Source organism: Agelaius phoeniceus, chromosome 1, assembly GCF_051311805.1.
Source record: "Agelaius phoeniceus isolate bAgePho1 chromosome 1, bAgePho1.hap1, whole genome shotgun sequence".
Taxonomy (NCBI): domain Eukaryota; kingdom Metazoa; phylum Chordata; class Aves; order Passeriformes; family Icteridae; genus Agelaius; species Agelaius phoeniceus.
In genome coordinates, this window is record NC_135265.1 from 39,777,472 (window position 1) to 39,796,669 (window position 19,198).

Here is a 19,198-nt window from a genome sequence, read left to right on the forward strand (position 1 = left end):
CTTTTAACCATAAGCAAGCTTTTGCAGCTTTCTGCTCTGACAGGGGGTTAGAAAGGGAAGTTCATTTCTGGAGAGGCTGAATTCTAGGTGCCTGACGTCAGAGTTCCTCCTGCCCATGCCTCCATCCTGCCCTCTTGAACTTGGTGGCAAAGCTCCTTTTCATTAACTTCAGCTGTACAAGGTCGGACCAACCTCAACCCCCAAGTAATCTGCCTCTGGAGAGACATTTGTATTGGCCTTAGCAAGAGGTAGCCATTTATTCTCTTGCACCTTTTAATGCCATTTATGACCCTTAACTCTCTGTGTTCATAAGCTTTGGCTTAAGCTGCCTTTGCACATGGAAGTTACTCCACCTATATCCATCTCATGCTGTCCTGCTGCCTTCTCAGCCATTGGTGGCTCCAGATGTTTGGTGCCCCCCAGAATCATCTTTGTTCTGCAGACACTAAATACACCTCAGGAACTGATATCAGACCTCCTTGGGAGCAAGTTCAAGCAATAACTTTAAAAAAACAGGTGATTTTGGGGTTTTTCATCGGTGATGAGTGCAGGTTGATTCTGCCTGGGTGAGCCTAGTGAGCATGATGGGTTTGTGCAGGGTAGAGAAGCAAAACTGGTCATTTCTCCTGGCAGGAGGGGGGAGTTGCTGGTTAAGGATCATGGTCTGTGAGTAGAGAAATCATGGTAAGGGGAACTGTGGGACTGGCTCTGCCAAAGCACCCCTATGGCTCATACTGCTTCCATAAAATGATGGGGAGCCATAATGCTTTAATTTCTCATTTTCCTTGTTCCCCTCAATTTCTTTAAGAATTTTAATAGTATGGTGGAACATACTGATAAGTAAGGAAGCTTTGAGGCACTACCTTTTTCAAAATTTGTTAATTTTATTAAATTGCTCATTTATGAATTACAGGTTTCCTTTTCAATAAGGACAGCCAATGGAAATTCCTTGTTTAATGAAGGAGTCACATAGAAATAATTGTTGTGGGGTTTTTTCCTTGTTTTAAAGACAGTAAGAATAATATTTCTGATTCTTTTGTCTTTTTCAAAATAGTTTTTCAGTTTATTTGATACTGTATCTGTCCATGCCAAGATGCAACTAAGGAAAGACTGGCATCCTATGTATTCATTTGATTTGGGGTTTTTTGGTTTTGACTTGAAGCTTATACTGCCATGCAGTTTTGCAATTTTTTTTCTGGGACTGCTATTTGGAGCACTGCATAGGTTGATAATTTCCTCTTCCATGACACAAGCTTCCACATTGCTGCCTATTGTCAGAATTTAGGCAGAAGACCCAGTCTTATAAAACAACATTTTAAAGTCCAGGTCTTGAGCTGTCTGTGACCTATTGACACGCAGAAGTATTTCATGTGACTGCAACATGATATGTTGTTTCTCAGTAGCATGTTCTCTGGGTTTTTTGAGGTTCATGACAAGGGTATTTATTATTATTATTATTATTATTATTATTATTATTATTATTATTATTATTGCCATTTTAGTTGACGCCTCCCTGCACACATTGGCATCAGTTGTTGCAGAGGAAAGGTTCTTCCTTGTGAATGTGTTGTATGTTTTGCAAAAAATCCCACAAATAAATAACATCCCTGTGATATGCTGGAATCCTCCTGCTCACACGTAATTACCTGCTGAATAAGAAGTGGATCAGTGGCAAAACCCAACAGAGCTGAAGCAGCTTGCTGCAATAAGATTTTTCTGGGTGTAAACCATTTGTGGGCAAAGATTGTGTTATAACTCTACTGTATTCCCGATACATTCTTGAAAAGCCTTAAATCTGATCTTTAAGTTTGACAGATATGCTATATTTGTGTGGTGGGTTTTACCTACTGTAGCTCTGTGTCCTCTGAGTACAGCTAAGAAAAACCTGTGAGATTGTTAAATGGGAGCTTCACCTGCCAGTCTGTACTGCAAGATCTCTATAGCAACCAAACATAAATCAAGAAAATGGCCCCTTTTGTAAGTTGGTTAATAGGCACAACATGCTTCTTTAGAAAATCCAACTATTCTTTCAATAGACTTTGATTGAAAGTCAGCCTTTTCTACAGACACATTCACATTCACATCTAGTAGCAGCTTGTATGGCTGTCCAAGGTCTAATTTATTACCCTTTAAAGATTGGGCAAAGAAAAAATGGTTCTCGGAACAATGTTTACATTCAGAGGCATAAGCACAGTGCCACAAAAGAGCATCCTTTTGTTCTGAACCCAGAATATTAATCTTTAACCTACTTCTTATTTCAATTCCTCCTGCTTTTATTTGGTTAGCCACATTCTTCCCTTGTAATTGAAATCTTAACGATTTAATACCTTATTTATTAGCAGTGCTAGCAGATCTCTCTGCTGTTGTTTTTCCTAAATCTTGATGTGCATTGATACATTCCTTAGACTTTTCTGCTAGTACTGTTAGCTGACTCTTCTCCTGAAGAGGTTTCCAATGGCAAAGGCAGGCATTTTGGCTACTAGTGTTCCTGACATAAAATTCTGGTGTGATAACCAGGGTGTAATCTTCTTCCTACTTTATTTAGTGAACTATGCACTGGGAATATTTCTAACAGATATATTGTGTTCAGGCCCCTATAAATGCCAAAGAAAAACACGCAAGTGCAATACAGTAGAGGAAGAATTGGATGCCAAGGTGTTTTTATGTGAGATCTGGAGCTGACTCAATAACCAAATTGTAGATTTTCCTTCAAAGGAGAAGGAAAACTTTGCAATTCCCCATTTCTTTCTGGCTGTGGGGGAAAAATAAAAGTACATCTGGTTCAAATATATTGCAACAGGAATTAACCCACTTACTTTCAACTAAGACAGGAAGCATGGGAGAAGTGGTTTTCAGGGAGCAGATAAATTAAATGCATTTAGCTTGGCATGGGCTATTGCATATCCCTGAGCATGGGGTCATCTTGCTTGGATGGAGGCAGAGAGGGGAATGGAGCTGAGCACTTCAGGCACCTCATTCCTGGCCAAAGTGGGAGGGATCAAGTGGTGCCTCCTTACTCAGCAAGCAAACTGAAGAGAGTTTGGGGGCTGGGGTTGGGAGAAAGAAGTACTCTGCAAGAGCAAACTAGGGACTGTCTTTAGTAAAATTGCGAAAACGCCCCTTATGGTTCTCCTGAGAAACAAAAGGATGTAAAAATATTCTTTGCCTCAGAAGTGTTCCAGTGATCCACATATGGGTGCCAGGAGAACTGTGTGCATACAGATACAGATACAGATACAGATACAGATGGGTATGTACACTCACACATCACATTAGTGTTTGCATGCCTCAAGTAGGCTCAATGCTGCCTGCTTTACATGGAGACACAACACATAATTTGAATCCTCATTTTACTCTTCTGTTAAAGAGTTGCCAAAATGTGCAAAGTTGTGCATGAAGCTGTCAGCTTGTTAGTGCTTTGTTCTGTGCCACTTTCCCATTTGGTGTTAGTGTGGGATGTTACCTGGGGGGGTTCTTTGGCAAATGGTGCCAGCAGGCATGGTGTCGTCACCATGCCAAGTGCCAGAACAGTTTTCACCCCTTTCATTAATGTGCAAAAGGCTAGTTAGTATATGTTACTTCATTGCATTAAAAAAATCACAGAATTACAGGATGGGTCGGGTTGGAAGAGACCACAATGGGTCATCTGGTCCAACCTCCCTGCTCAAGCAGGCCCATTCTAGAGCACATGGCACAGGAATGTGTCCAGGTGGTTCTTAAGTATCTCCAGTGAGGGAGACTCCACACCATCTCTGGGCAATCCATTCCAGTGCATGGTCACTCATATAGTAATGAAGTTCTTCCTCATATTCAAGTGGAACTTCTGGTGCATCACTTTCTTCCCATTGCCTCTTGTCCTATTGTTTGGCACAACTGAGAAGAGCTGGGCTCCATCCTCTTGACACCTTCCATGCAGATACTTGTAGAAATTGTTAAAATTCCTTATAATTTTGTTTCATCTTGAGGCTGGAAATGCCCAGCTCTATTGGCCTTTCCTCATAAGAGAGATGCTCCCTTCCCCTATTGATCTTTGTAGCCTGCTGGTGGACCTTCTCCAGGAGCTCCATGTCTCCTTTGTACTGGAGAGCCCAGAACTGGACACAGCACTCCAAAGAAGGCATCACAAGGGCAGACTAGAGGGACAGGATCACTGCCCTTGCTCTGCTGGCAATGCTCTTTGTAATGTGCCCCAGGACACCATTGGCTTCCTTGGCCCCCAGGACACACTCTTGGGTCATGGACAGCTTTTTGTACATCAGGAACCCCAGGTCCATCTTCACAGAGCTGCTTTCCAGCATGTCAGCCCCCAGCTTGTTCTGGTGCATGGGGTTATTCTTCCCCCAGGGCAGGACCCTGCATTTGCCAGGGTTGAATTTCAGACCATTTTTCTCTGCCTATCTCTCCAGTGGTATACAGTATATGTCCTGATGTTATTAACTGCATCAGTAATATTGAAGCAAATATTTGTTAGACATCTGTCACCCCTCAGACTGCAGTTGGTGAAATACTGCAACCTGCAGTCCCTTCTCTTTCCAATAGGCTTTAGGAATAGATTAGCACTGCTCACATTATTTCACGTTCATAATGGGAAGATAGGCAGACTGCTTCAGAGTAGTAGGCATATGGAGGATGTTTCTTGGCATGTTGAGGGGCTTTCAGCTCAGCTCTGCTTTCATTTCAGCTCTGGTAGCCTGCCTGATACACATGGTGGTGGAGGAGGTGTCTGCTGCATACTTTAAAAACGTCTCAAAAACCCACAAAACTAACAAAGAACAAAGATCCAGAGCAAACAAAAAAATAAACAACCAAAAAACCCCAACACATCTTTCAGAAGTGGCCACAATTTTCAGAACCTTGGCTGGTGTGTCTGTCTCCATACTCAGGATCAGAAATACCTTTGAAAAATTCTTGGGTTTACATATTAAACCCACCACCTCGCTCTACCTACATGGTCTCTTGTGAGGACAGATATCACAGATCCGTGCACATTAGGGCAACAAGCTCCTGGCATGAAACTCCATTAAGTCAGCAGTTGACACATTCTGCATTTGTTTCTGCATTTTGTTTTGCCCTGTGGAGAGTGTGTTACAGCAGTCCAATTCCAAGTTGACAAAAATACGGATAAACTGTGACAAGGTTTGCGTGGAAGGGAATAGGTCATGCCCTTTTCACCGGTCTTGAGCAGAGGGAAGTGCTCTTGGGCATGACCGTTCCATGGGTGCCCAGGAATAGTCTGCAATCTAATACACAGGTTTTAAATCTATTAGGAACTGACAAGTTGTTTTATTAGTGGCAACGACATAATTTTCCCCAGCTTGTCCAACTGCTTTCTTCTGTGCTGTTAACACTATCTTAGTCTCATCTTAGGCACAGGGGCCGAGTCCCACATTAAGAAGATGATATGAAAAAGGGGGTTTGAAAGCAAAGTGCGACCATAAAGCATCTCTGTTTCTTTTGTACTTCTGAAGCTTCCACGGAAAGTAATATTTTGTACCTAATTTTTTTTAATGTTCCAGCCTAGTCCCACATGTGGGATTAATTAGATAAGACAAATGGCTATGAGGAAACTCATCTCTTTCTGGGAGGTTGTTTTCTGATGTTGTCATCCCATTATTTCCACTTTTCAGTTGCTTGTTTGAATGACTGATGGACTCAATTGCTTCTTATGTTTGATAGGCAAATACAGCATTCCACTTTGCAGTGTGTGTGTGTGTATGTGTGCATCTACAATAAACATTCATTTTTAATTTACTCTGTTTACCTTGAGGGACTGCCAAGAAGTGATTCAGATATTCCAGTGTAAAGGGTTTTTCTATTGTGATACAGGACAAAGGAATGTTGAGCATATGCTCTTTCTTCAAAGAAAAAAGAATATTATTTATTTGTGCAGCTACAAGAGGGCTGGTTTTCCTATGTAAACAGTCACTTGATTTTGTTTGTCACACAGTCTACTAAATCTTTTATTCCCGTGTTTAAAAGGAAAAGTTTGCTGTGCAATGACAAAGAATTTCAAGGCACAGTTCCAGTGTTGCTGCCCTCCACATGCTGTTGCATGGTGAACATTACAGGTTTCATCCATCTCATGCTGCCAGCAGTTTGCTTTGGAGTAAACTTTCCTAAGGGACTAATTAATAAAAAAAGCTCCTTTTGCAGCTCCATTTGGTCCTGCAGACAGCTGAGTGTTGTACACATTGCTGTTACTTCAGAAAGCAGTGCTGGCCTGATGGCTGCTGCTTGCATTTGGGGACAGGTTGTGTGTGTAGCTGCTAATGTGGCTCACTGGACCAGCAGTGGCACTTGAGAAAGAGATACAAACTTAGAAACAGCTCTGTAGCAAAATCGGTCAGAATCCAGATGGATGGATGGATGGATGGATGGATGGATGGATGGATGGATGGATGGATGGGAGAAAGCTTAGAGAGGGAAGTCACCTGCCATGCTGGTGACAGTAGCCCTGTGTTAACTTAATGTGGAGTCCCTTTGGTGGCTCAGACCCAAGTATGTCTTTCTATCTTGGGCTGATTCTGAACTTTTTCCATTGAAATTTGTTCTGGAGGGGGTTACTCCATACAGTTTGAGTGTTTGGGGTTGGGTTTTTTGAGTGACAGGGATTCAAGGGGCTTGAGTTTGTGTGCCAGAAGAGCTTTTTCAGGGTGTTGCATTATGCCCTGGGATGCAGAGGGATGTTGTGCCATCCAGTGATTGGTATCACTGACATCTGATGCCAGTATTTACTGAGAAGAGAGGGGGTTGGCTGATGTTACATCTACTGCTTGTATGGCAGAGGGTGACAAAGACATTGCATTGACTGAAAGGCCACTCAAGATCTAACAGAGCAGCAAAACTTCATAATAAAATCATCTGATTAAAGACTTTCCCAATGAAAGTACTTACTATCATACAGTGGCGATAAAAATAACACATAAACTGGATAACAAAGTCAGCACTGCAACCTGTCCCATTAAAGTTCCTGGGATTGCAGGATTGTTCATGGACTTTATTCTGAAGTTTAAATATGGGTTGATGATGATTTATGCTTATGTCGTTGAGCACTGTCTTCACACTCCAGCCTGCTTTTTCTGCTTTTCCTATGATTTATTGTCCCAGGAGGTGATATAACAGATTAGGGATGGTTAGCCAGACTGCAGAAAGGATATCTCAGTGTATAGGATAATAGTTTTTTGAAAATAGATTAATTTCACCTTTATCTGGTTAAGCTCTATAAAACCTTTATTTGAATGGTGCATAGAGTTTTTATGAACTGTCCCTGAGCATCTATTAAAAAAGATCATTATGATTTGTTCAGCATGATTAAGGAAGAAGCTTTCTCAGAAAATTTAAAAAAAATCCTGTAAGACTGCAGCAGTCACAATTTAACATGCAACAAACAATGTGATGGATGGAGAGGGATGATGACGTGTCTTTTCTTTTAGATTTATTGAACCAAATTTCTATATGGTAGGCATTGGAACAGAAGCTGAAGAATACAGATAATTTTGAAGGGAAGATTTTAAAATGTATGTAAGTTGAAGATATGGTAGTTATGTCCTAGCCTAAGAGAACTGAGACTGAAGCGCAAAAATCCAGCAGTCCAGTTTTGGTCTCTTTTTGTCATATGCTGAGATTCTGTAAAGCTGCAGTTCACAACTGTGATTTGTTTGGAGGCAGACTGAGTCACATTTAATAAATATTCCTTGGAGCATTTGCTTGGTAACAGTTGCCCTTAAACTGGGAGGGAGACACCAGACAAGCACAACAAGGTGCAATTTTGATTTCTTCATATAAACTAGGTGTCAGTAAAATTAAAAATTCATTACTAAATTATTAAGGAAGCAATGACTTATGTGTTTTGATTGTAAGATTTCTATAGGTTATTCATTCAGCCAAATATCAGCACATCCATAACACAGATTTCAAGTCTATTCTGTACTCAATAGGCAAGTAATTAATTGCCATTGCTATTATGGTTTCCTGGAGTTCAGTTAATCCCCTCTCTTTTTCTTTTAATGTAGCAAATTACTGTAGATACAAGTAAAATAGAAACCTTTTTGTAAATGCTGTATCTTGAAAAATACCTTACAAGAATTTTCTTTGAAGGTTGTGTAACCATCTTGTTCATCCTTCTATTTTAATGTGTTTCTATAATCTATGTTACTCTAATACTGGTTTTAAAAATACTTGGGTATTTCTAGAGGTTGTATTGTTAGAGCTATGGTCAGCTAAGGTAAAAAATGAGGCCAGATTTGTAGTTTTTTAGTTGCTCCTCTCTGACACTCTTTCCTTGAGAGTGGATACAGAAAAGTTTAAAGCTTGATAATGTAAGTGTGTGAGAAAATCCCCAGTGCAGTGTGTTTGCTGCTGAAAGATATCAAGCACAGTTCTTAGAGCAAGACTAACTCAGCTGCTTAGAAGGAAAATGGTCTAGCTTTTGTTTGTTTGTACATGAGTAGGAAATCACTTTTTGTTCCAGTTCTAGGAGATACCGAGTAAAAAGCCCTTAGTTTGCTGTGCTGAAAAGTAAACCGACAGAACCGCAGATAGCTCAAAATATTTGCTGTTTAAAAGGCATGTGACAACAAATAGACCGTAGTGATGAGCTGAGTGTAACAGCCATGTGTGGAGAATTGGAAAGAAAGGCAAAATAAAAAAGTTGAGACCTAGGTAGCGCATATTTGCATCAAGGAGATTTCCTTCCGAGTATTTGCAGATTTGTGCGTGCTTTTCTGCATGCCTGTGCAAGATGGTTTCAGCGCCAGCTGCTTCAGACACCCAGTATTGAGACAGCAATTCTGAATTTGTGGGCTCCACGCACCCATGCCTTTGCATTTACCATTGTGTTACCATTCTGGGAATAAAATACTGAGGCCTTAAAGAAGAATATAATATGCATGTGAAAGAAGAGTATAACATGTCTGTGTGGCCTGTGTAGCAGTGCCTTGTCTGTGCCATGAGCTGACTTGGCCAAGCCTTGCACCAGCAGCAAGAATTTGCTCCCCTGACCCAATCCTACAGCTCTCCCTTCCCTCACCCACAGTTCTAGAATCTCCACGGCTTGCAAAAGCCAAATCTTCCTTCTTCTCTCTCATAAGACCCTGTTGGGAGGAGGGATGGCCTTGGTGCATTGGGCAGAGGTGGGAGGAACACACATAGTCCTTGCTTTGATCCCACAGGCATCAGGAAGAAGACTGAAGCAGCCAGGGAGCAGGAGGTCCCAGTGGCCCTACAGTTGGTAGGTGGTTGGGGCTGCTCGGAGCCAGAGCCGGGCAGGAGGTTTGTATACAGCACTACAAGTCTTGCTGCATGTGCAGCAGGCACCAGGTAAAAGCTGAATTCTGCTTGACTTGAAAACAATAAAAAATAATAAGAAAAACGTGCAGATAACTCATGTCATTAGAAGTTAATTAGAGAAATGTGAGTAATATTACACCCACAGCTCTAGATGCAAAATGATACTAAAACAGCTGTTTCACTCAGGGGACACATAGATGAGGACTAAGAACTGCTTAGTTAGGGAGAAATAACAGTAAGTTTAATATAAATTGCTACCAAAAATAAATTTATTGCAAATGTTTATTTTGCTTGATTGCCTTTGATATATGCATACTTTTTAGGGAACGGAGAAGGAGTTGTCTGCAAGGAATTAGGCAAGTGACATAGTGAGGGAATTAGCCTCTGTTAGATCCCAGCCCTAAAGGCTCCAGCTCCCTCTCAGTAGAAGCCCTCGCCCCACATCTGGCTGCCAACTCTGTCTCCTGCTTTTCATTAGTGCTCCAGCCTAAGTTGCTAGAAAGAGCGAGTGTGTAATGCATCCTCTGCCTCTCCTCGGGACAGAGTGGGGTTTAATCCAAACATGAAAAACACTTATGGCCTGAAACTGCTTCGTTCTCCTCTTCTTTCTCTTTTGAGCAATCTATCTTTCGAGAGGGGTGTCGTGCAAAGGCAAAACCGAAAGGTGGGCGGCTGACAAGTGTGCAGGGAAAGTCGGAGCAAGTAGAGACGCGACGTACGAGGCGCTGCATTCATTTTCCCCTGTTTTTGCAGCGCTTGGCTGGCCCTGGCCTGGGTGAGAGACGGATTTGTTGACTCTGCAGCATGGGAAAGAGCCGACAACAGATTTACTACAGAGATGACTTAGCAGCCCCCTCGAAGTGTTATGAAAAGAGTTTAAAATGTTTATATTGGCCCCTCCGATGTACAATAAATTGTTATCCGAAACAATTGAGAATAAAGAAGGGAAAAGTCATAATTGCCTCTCAGGAAATGCAGGGGCTGTTTCGGCGCGCAGGAGCGAGAGGGCGTTCGGTTTCATTGACTTGGTCTGGCTGGAAAGCAGCCTGCCCCACAGGAAGGCCGCGCATTCCTGTCCTCTCGGTGAACCTGCCTGAAAGGAATACAGGAGTTATTGGGTAATCAAGGCTTGTCAGCACCTTGGTTATGCAGCGTGGTTCAATCCGATAATGTGAATGGAACCTGTAATAGCGCTGATGAAAAGCACACCAGTTTGAAAGGGGCCTTGAATGATTTTTTTGTTCATTTTCTGTTTACATGTAACGTGTTATTGATGTTGTTGCCTTCTAATGTGCCTGCTTGTTTCATAGAAAAACTGGGAATTATTCATTATTTTTAAAGAAGAGGGAGAGAGAAAGAGAGAGGGAGAGGAAGGAGGAGTGAAAGAAAGAACCCTGTTACGTGAAGAAAATTGCATTCGAATGCTGCGACTGAAACATATTGATTTTCTGGCACAGACTTTTTAGATTAAAAATGCCAATACTAAATCCTTTCATGACCTATAGTTCATATGAAGTTCACGTGTCATTTACTATTATTCTGGAAAAAGCAGAATCTTTAATGAAAACATAGTTTGAAGGAATGTCCTGCCATCCTGGCATTTGCATGCGATTGTAATAAGACTTGATTAAGAGCTAAACATGCTACCGAGGCGGAGGTTTAGGGTGTTTTTTGTAAATTGAAGTCCATATATCTTTTTTAATTGCTCGCTTGTCTTTGCCCTCATCTCGAGCTTTATATCTCATTTCTTTTCCTTTGTTTTTCTTTATTTTGCTCATTCTTTATATTACGATAGGAGGCCAAAGAAACTCATTTTTCCCACCGCTAAGCACTAGGATCTTGCTTCAGATTTTATGGCATTCGGGGGATCAATGAGTCAAAATGCTATTTTGATCTGCAGTACAGCTAACATTTCTCGTATAAATTCCCAGAGATGACTGTGACTTCTCCAACTGTTTTACCCCTTCTTAATAGAGACTTTAAAGGTACTGATGCCACGCTAGCATCAGATTGTAAAATTTAAGGCCAAATCCCTGGCCCAGGTGATTTCAAACTGCTGGCTATTTCCTGCTGTTAACAGGGCTAAATTTCACTTACAATTTCTTTCAAGAGGCCTTCCTATTTCTGAGGGGAAGGCATTGCATTAGGAAGCTGCTCTGTATCTGCTGGCTTCAGCAAGAGTGCGTCAGGGACACGTTCATCTCACTGTGCTGCCCTGGCATTTTGGCTCATGCAGACTGCTCCACGTTATAGTTAATGCTGGCTTCTGGGTGGGAATGTGCCTTCACAGAAGGGCTCTTTTGCAGTTAATCCTAAAACCTCACAAGCCCGTATCACCCGTGGCTGTAGTCATTGGAATGAGCATGGGAGCTTGTATTTATCGATGATATGGCTTCAGCATGGAATGGGTCTGACTCAGGAAAGCAATCGAGCCCTTCCTTATTTAAAAAGGGGCAGAGGAAATCTGCGTGATAAACGTATTTACTTTTCCACAGGTTTGTTTGCCAGCGGCGCTGGCAGGAAGCGGCTGCTGGAATTCAGGCCGCCAGCTGCTTTGCTGGGGAGGCAGCGGGAAGGGCCTCGGCGCCCCGGGCCCTGCCAGGGGTGTCCTCTGGGAGAGCTGCCTTGCCCCAGCCTCCAGCACAGCCTGCTGGGGACAGGGAAACTGGCCTGTTGGCTGTGGGTCATCCACTCTAGCAGGGAGACCTTCTCCCTGTGCAGGGAAGGGGCACCACCCAGTGCCTTGGGAGTGGGCAGGGTTCTTTGGCCACCACAACTTCCAGGGCTGAATTTAGAGAGAACTTAACACCTTGAGGGTTTCTGTCTCTTAAAATATACAATACCTTATGCCTAAGCAAGATCAGTATGTGTCCCTTTGTGAGCACTCTGTGTCACTAAACATCTATAATTGTCTTTATGTGGTTGAAAGTGTGAGCTCTTTCCTGGTAGTGCCTGTGCCATCCTGCCCCAGGGAGAGCATGGCTGCCTTGGCACGCCTCACTGTGGGCAGGCTCCTCTCCTGTTTGCATCAGCACCGTGCTGGCAATCCATGGCAGCAGCAGGACAGTGCCTGCCTGGCATGAGGTGTGACTGGCAGGACGTGGGACTGGCCTTTACTGGGTGGCACATTCTGATTTAGAGTGCAGGGTGGCTGCCAGGTCTTTGAGCTGCCCTGGCCCCAGTCTGCATACACAGCCCTCACCCCTGAGTACAGCCCGTGCTTTCTCTGCCTTCAGCCAAAGCATGCCATGCTGCCTGGTTTTGTCACTGTTGCTTTCATCTCCTGCTTCCATTTGTTCTCTTGGGGAGGACCAAGAAGGAAGGACAGCCCCACTTGATCAGTTTTTGCTCTTTGAATACACCCAGTAACACAGCAAGGTTTTTCTTGGCAGGACTCCAGTGGCTGCCATAACTCCTGAGTGATCAGATGTCCTTGCTGTGCACCACTTTCCATTTTGGCATTGTACTTTGGAAAATAGTTTTCCCTTTGGAGATGTCAGATAGAGGTAGCTTACTGGCTGTAGCACTGAAGGAGGGGCAGAGCACAGCCCAGGATGTCAAAGCAAGCAGTCCATCTGCATCTTGCCTCTGAGGCTCTGTCCTGCTTCAGCCAAAATTTTACAGTGATTTGGTTAGATACACACCTCTCATGTCTCCTTTCTGTTCCTGTATCACGTGTGGGTGAACGTGAGAGTCGTGGGGAGCAATGCAAGGCCAAAATGGGATGGGAGAGTAGCTGCCTTTCTCAGCCTCTTGTTACACAGCTCTGCTGGACGCCTGTGGTGTAAGGTTATCACAGAGATTTGAATTCTTCTCATGATATATACAGATTTTTGGTGCTTGTTTATCAAAAAGAAAGTTATTTATTCAACAATGGATGTTGTACAAAATATTTACTTTCTCTCCCAAAACACACAGAGCTGGGTGCATTGTTCCCTTCTTGGTGGCACCACAGCAGCTCCCCTCAGTCAGAAACTCTGGAATAAAAACAAACAGGTCAGCTCACATTCAATAGGAATTAGAAACAACATTTAAACCAGAGCTGAGGTTTCTTGCATTCAGCACACCTTTCACTACTACGGCTCTTGTGTTATGAGGTAAAATATGAACACAGGGTTGGAAAAGAAAGCTTCTGCCTTATCTTGGTTAGGATGTCCTTATTTGCCTGAATATATTTAACAATTTGGAGTCAAAGCAAAATTTTATTTTGAATTTGTAGTGAATAATGTGTACATTTTCCTCTTACTTATGTGAAGTCTCATGAAAGGTACTGGCATGGCAACTAGAGACTGAGGTCTGTGTAGGTGCAGGGCAGTCAGCAGAAGTGCACCTTGGTTTACCTATGAGCCTCCAGCTGGACCTGCTTGATTACTTCTAGAGACTGCATAAGGAGCTACACTCAATATCCAGTCTTAATATTTGGCCTTCATGGGGAAAAACAAAGTAAAGAAAGTGATATAAATAGGCCTCTACAAAAAGCTCTAGAATAACTGGAAAAGGGACTTTGCAGTGTATGTTTGCAGATCTAGCTAATAAGCCTCTTAGGAAATTATTTAAGTTAATAGTAGTTATTTTGGAATAATCACAGAAAATAATAGAGAGCTAATAGTAATAGGTAAGAGCAGCTACTCTGGTAGTGGTGAGCACTGAGTTCTTAAATGTAATTTCTGTTCCTGGGAAGAAAAGGTACACGCAATAAACACAGAAAAATATTTCAAGGATAATGGAATTTATGCAACATGGTTTTATAAATAAAAGGCAGCACATGTGAAGTTTGGACATGACATACATTGATTCTTAGTACAGGTGATGCCTGAGAGCCCTCAACCTTCTTTGTCCTCTGCACCAGGGTGGTGGCAGGCATCTTCAGAAATCCCAGTGGTCTGAAGTGTGGAACCTTCCTGTAAAAAAACAATCACTTTCTTTAGCATGTAGCTGTTTTTATTACTTGGCAGAGCACTAATTTTGAAAAATGCTAAACTGTGTTCACAGGCATTTGAGATTGCTTCTTGGTCTGGGGCCAGAAAGTTACCAATGGCCCCTTTTGTGGGACTGTGCAGAGACATTCTGGGGGAGACAAACAGACTTTGCCCTTTGTTATTGCTCAGCCCAAAGCTGAAAGCACCAGTAAGGTCTGGACATGTTATGGAAATTTTACCAAAACTGTTCAAAGTGGTTGGAGGAAATCTGAAGAACATAAAAGGAATCCAAACAGATTAATCAGAAAGCTAGAAAGGAAGAGCACTATTTAAAAAACATAAGTAGGATGTAATACACCAGGAAAATATGGGAAATTTTCTCATGATGGAAAGATAACATAACCAGTTATAATGGAATAATAATATTTTAGTAGACACTGGTTTATAAGCATAACATCCCCTTCTCCATAGATAGGGCATGTTAAACTATCTGTAGAGAGGAGGTTTTGATTTTCCTCTGTTACTTGTTTATTCCAGGACAGTTATCATCCTTCCTAAATTTTATTTAAAGTTCACAGCAGTCTATGCAGCTAGTGCAGTTTTAGGTTAAGCATATTTTATCCATAATTGCTATATTTGGTTCTCAAGTTATTATTGTAGTTCCTTGGGGTACATTTAAATCCACCTTATTGTAATAGATTATGGAATATAGTGGCTAATGTGTCTAATGTAAAATAAATGACTATAATGATTTATGATCCAGCACTTCAGTTTTATTGAACATAAGGATCATTGTACTAAAATGGATGGTGTATTGCTGGTTTAGCATAAAATACTGAATAACATATTCAAGGAAATGAATGGATTGGCCAGTTCATAATATTCTGCCCCTTCAGCTGAGAGGTCTTTAATAAGCAAGAGTGTCATTACACTTGAAAATGTATGTGTAGGTAATCCATTACCCAGAACAATGACAGTGATCGGATGAAGCTCTTATTAAAGAAGGGCCCTCCTTACAGGGAAATACAGAGCACTTCCCTGCCTGTTGGAAGCTGTGTCGTGTGTCTGTATGTTTCTGCTTTGATTAAAGTGGTTAAAGCAGTCTTTAGTGTTGTTGAATTTAAAAATTTCAGGTTTGAGGTGGGGGCTGTAAGGTGCTTTTAAAGGTGCAAAGCGATGACAGTAGGCTCCGATGTGCATGGGCTCATGCTGAGGTGCATGTTTGCTGGCTGTACCTATAAGTTACATTTTTCAGATTTTCATTTTTATCTCACTTGAAGGCCAGTACAAATTACACCTTTGCAGGCACCTTACTTCTGTTTACATCGAGCTCTGGCAGTATTGTCTCCTACTAAGTGTCAGGAAGATTGATGAATGTCACAAAGGGTGATACCTCTGGGAGTATTGCTGGGACAGCTTGCCTCAGTGCCACCAGCAGTGCTTGCTCTTGGACAATCACAGCCAGCAATGTCCCAACTTAGACCCTTGACTTCCTGGGGTTTAGCTTCAACTCTTCCACTCTTTGACCTCAGAAAGGAAGTTTTTTATTAGTAAGAGGCAAAATTAATAGGAGTCATAACACAGACAGAATACTTGAAATTTTATCTGTCTATTAAATCATGTCTTTAAAAATAAGGAAACAAAGCTAAAATTATGAAAAAATACAGGTAACAGAGATGGTGTTCTAAAATACATATTCAAAGGTAACTGTTAGAGGAATGTACTTTATTTTCACATTTTCATACAATCAGAATAGGATATCAGGTTGTAAAAGACTAGCTTCCAGGAGTGTGCTTATAATAATTTGTAGTAAAAATCACATTTTGTTATGTAATGGAGAGAGAAAAAAATACTATGTTTTGGGGATGTTATCCTGAAATAACTCCACATCCATTTTCTTAATAGTGCTTGGATAAAGCTGAAAGACACAAACTATTAAAAAAACATATTTGCATTCATTATACCCATTGTAAAAATGAATAAAGAACTCCTCTTGATATAATTACAGCTTAAACTATTAAAATAAACATGATCAAAGTCCTGTAGTTTTGTTACAACACTTGCAGACAAGTCATCTCCCTATTTAAACAAGACCTCAGCAGCATTTTGAGTGGGAAGGAGTTTGTTGGTGTTTTGTCATCTATTACTAGCTTTTCCTGTCAGTGAGCACATCCTTTGGCAGACATGCAGGGAGAGTTTTAAAACAATTCAAAATTATTTTGGCAAAAACTGAAGCACCTACAGTTGCAAAAACACATCTTCAAAATTTTTATGTATCCAAAAATGTTCAGGCTGGCTTTGACACGTAATTGGATCTTGTTTCATAGTCGAGCCATTTCAGGTTTTTAATTTCTTACATCTTAGTGTTTTAAGTAGATCAGTCATACCAGCACGCTCAGAAAATCCTAAACTAGCTGCAGCTGTGCTTCTAATGCAGGCACAAATTCACCTATAGCTACAGTGGGCTGATTTGGCTTCTTCTAATCTTAACTATTCTACATATATATACATATATATATATATATATAGTTTTGGTGGTAACAAAGTTAGTGATACTACTTTGCTGAAGCCTGCCATCAGTTTCCTTGCTGCCTTAAACTTCCAGATGGTAAGGTGTATGTTTTGAACATGTAGTTGGAGAATATGTTGGCCCTTTGTTGACTCCAAGCTCAAGTTTCTTCTCAGTATCATTGCAGTGTGTGAGCCTCTATTTTAGTGGCCTAGGTAGGCTTGAGCAGAGGTACCTAAAGAGCTCAAAAGACTAAGGATGTTGGAGCAGCATCCCTCTGCCGGCTGCTGGGTGGTTGTGTTGCAGCTCTCATCCCCAGTGGGGTGATGGAGCAGCCTCTTGCTGGCCTTGTGACATGCTACAGCTGCTGTCACCCCACATGGACAACAGGAACGTGGTGACTAAGGCCACATAAGCTGATGCAGGATGATGCCCAGAGCTGCTGCCACGCTGGCTGTGCCCCTAGTGATTACTGGAAGGTGAGTGAGGTGGCACTGCTGGGATGTGCCTGCTGAGGGAGAGTTGGGCCCCAGCTCACCCCAATTCCCCCTGTGTTTCAGCACAGGCTCATCCCACAGGGAGAGTGCAGATGTGTTTTATCACCTATCCCTGCATGCAACCCACTGCCCATTGCCAGGACCCATCATGGAGAAGAATAATTCAGTCTCTGAGGTGGAATTATGACTCTCCCTGTTTCTGAAAGCCCTTTGAGTCTTTCCTTTGCCATGGACATCTGGTTTTCACATCACAGTTACTTCAGCCCATAAGCTTCCACAAGAATTTTAAATAAAATATCACTACTAACCAGATCCGTGGGGGAAAGCAGTGGCTTTGCTCACAAATAGGCACATTGTTGAGACTGGAGAAAAAGGGGGCTCTTTCATTCACACTGGGTTACATCACTGAGCGCCAGCCAAATGGTGGAAAATAGTGAGAGCTGTTATAGGAACAAGTTTATGTGCTGCAAATGCAGGAAACATCATTGCTAATGGTGCACATCTGATGTGTATTCAGGCCTTGGCTGTAGCATTTCAGGAGTAGGAGATGGGCCAAGTGATGCCCTGGGCGCTGTGGGCATCACATCACAGGAAGGTGGTGGTGGCCCTCAGGCATGGAAGGGAGGTCTTGTGGGTTAAAAAGAGGCTTTCCTGCACCTCTGCAAAGGCATATGTGAACGTCTGGATTTATCTTACCCAGTTTTAGACATCTCTAAAACTTATCCACTAACTCATTACTGTAAGCCCCCTTGACAGGCAGTGAACAAGCACTTCCAGAGTGACTGTCTAGACAGGATGATACTGAGGTATGCTTATAAATACCTACTAAATGTAGAAAGAGCCTTGATTGACTAACTGAGAACTAGACATCTAACTTCTAGATGTTGAAATTAAGCCAGATACCATCTCTTCTTTTAGCTCTCCTTGGGCTTCTTTGTGCGTGTCTTACAAGTCTCAGTAAGTGTGTGCAGAATAAATTAAAGGTCTGTAACTGCCTCTGCACATATTTATGATTTTAAAATAGTAACAAGGTCCTGCCATAGGAAAATTTTGTTAAATCCCTGCTTAGTGAAGATCAGTGACAGCCTAAGCACATATGTTTCCAGATACATGTATATGCATATCTATCTATCTATCTATAAAAACCCCCGCGTCTTTATATTTTTGTTAGAAAATTTTCCTGTTAGCATGATTTTCTGAATGCATTCTACATTTATTCTTCTGAATGAGTACAATAAAAAATAGACATAAAGAAATAAAAAAGACATTTTCTGATGCAGGAGAAACTCAAGCACCCCAAGGTTTTTGAAAGGATGAGGAACATTCTTCTGTATCTGAACATGGATACTGTGCTTAGGTGTAGGATTTCTCATAACAGAAAGACTTTTATACTGTATAGAATCAGCATAAAAAAATAAAAATAAATTTAGTGACTTATTGTTTGCATTAAACGTGAGATCATTTCTGTGGTGTGTACATCCAGCCTTTTTGAAACCGAGTAAGATTTATGCACTTTTTGTTACAAAACATGCATTTGACTGTGTCTGATGATATAGGATATTCCTGCCAAGTGCTCAATTTTTCTTCACATACTTTCATGTTTTTCTTCACATACTTGCATATTCAGTTTTTCTTCACATACTTTCATGATTTGCATGTATATGTGCAATGATATGTGCTAATTATGCGCTCTTTATTATTTAAAACCATATATATATATATATATATATATATATATACATATATATATATAGAAAGGTGAGGATTATTGTCTTATTTCCAGTTTCCAGGTTGGTTTTGTTCCTCTCAACATGTAGGAACCATCTTCTTTTGTGACATGAAATATTGTCACTGAGTGGGGCCTGCACTGGCCACGTGCTGCCAAGAACTACCTTCTCTCTTTAATTTCTGTGGAAAGGGGTCACACCTCTTCTGGTACCTTGTCCTGGTAGTGCTCCTGCTCCAACACCCGTTGGCCACAGAGG

At 41.6% G+C, this 19,198-nt stretch overlaps 1 protein-coding gene across 7 annotated transcripts in view; it reads left to right on the forward strand.

Moving 5' to 3' along the window:
- The window catches only part of RARB (retinoic acid receptor beta), a 320,712-nt gene that overhangs the window by 172,645 nt on the left and 128,869 nt on the right, over positions 1–19,198 (forward strand). The window lies entirely within an intron of this gene.